This window comes from Neophocaena asiaeorientalis, unplaced genomic scaffold (genome assembly GCF_003031525.2).
Source record: "Neophocaena asiaeorientalis asiaeorientalis breed wild unplaced genomic scaffold, Neophocaena_asiaeorientalis_V1.1 scaffold504, whole genome shotgun sequence".
Classification (NCBI taxonomy): domain Eukaryota; kingdom Metazoa; phylum Chordata; class Mammalia; order Artiodactyla; family Phocoenidae; genus Neophocaena; species Neophocaena asiaeorientalis.
The window spans coordinates 4,348,696-4,349,250 of NW_020174438.1; the positions used below are offsets into that span (position 1 = coordinate 4,348,696).

Genomic DNA, 555 nt, shown 5'->3' on the forward strand with positions numbered 1-555 from the left:
GGAAAAGGGCCGCTTCCGCAGGGGAGAATCCCGGGGGTCTCGCGCCGCCCCAGCCGGTGACCTACCTGGGCGCGGAGCAGGGGAGAGGCGAGGAGCCAGCGGCAGAGGGGCGCGGGCCGAGCCGCCCGCCGCGGAGGTCTGCCCTGTCCGCCGCCCGCCCACCCGGCCGGGCTGCTGCTACCTGAAGCGCAGGACCGCGCGGCCAACAGGAAAGGAAACTTGAGAGAGCCCGGGGCGCGGCGGCCTCCGCCCTGTCCCTCGGCCGGAAGCGCGCCCGCCGCAGCCGGGGGTCAGGTCCAGCCCGGCTCGCCTCCGCGGTCACCCCGGGGCCCCAAAGCGTTCCTCACGATGTTCGGATCTTCCCAGACCTCCTCCCTTGCCGGGACTTGTCCCAAGGAGAGATTTTGGGGTCAGCGCCCCCAAACAGGTGACTTACTCCCTGGAGTTGAACTGACACACTCTCTCCTCCAACCCTGTGCTCTGGCTTACACACCCGCCCCTCTAAGTCCGGATTGACCTCTAGTTGCCAAAGCCAGTGGGTGCTTTATAGCCTCC

At 69.2% G+C, this 555-nt stretch overlaps 1 protein-coding gene across 1 annotated transcript in view; it reads right to left on the reverse strand.

Annotated features, from left to right (window-relative positions):
• AMPD3 (adenosine monophosphate deaminase 3) overlaps positions 1-247 on the reverse strand; it is a 40,288-nt gene extending 40,041 nt beyond the window's left edge. The window contains exon 1 of the mRNA XM_024756954.1: positions 66-247. The gene's annotated coding sequence lies outside the window, so the exon portion shown is untranslated. The remainder of the gene's footprint in view (positions 1-65) is intronic.
• Positions 248-555: the final 308 nt, after the last annotated feature.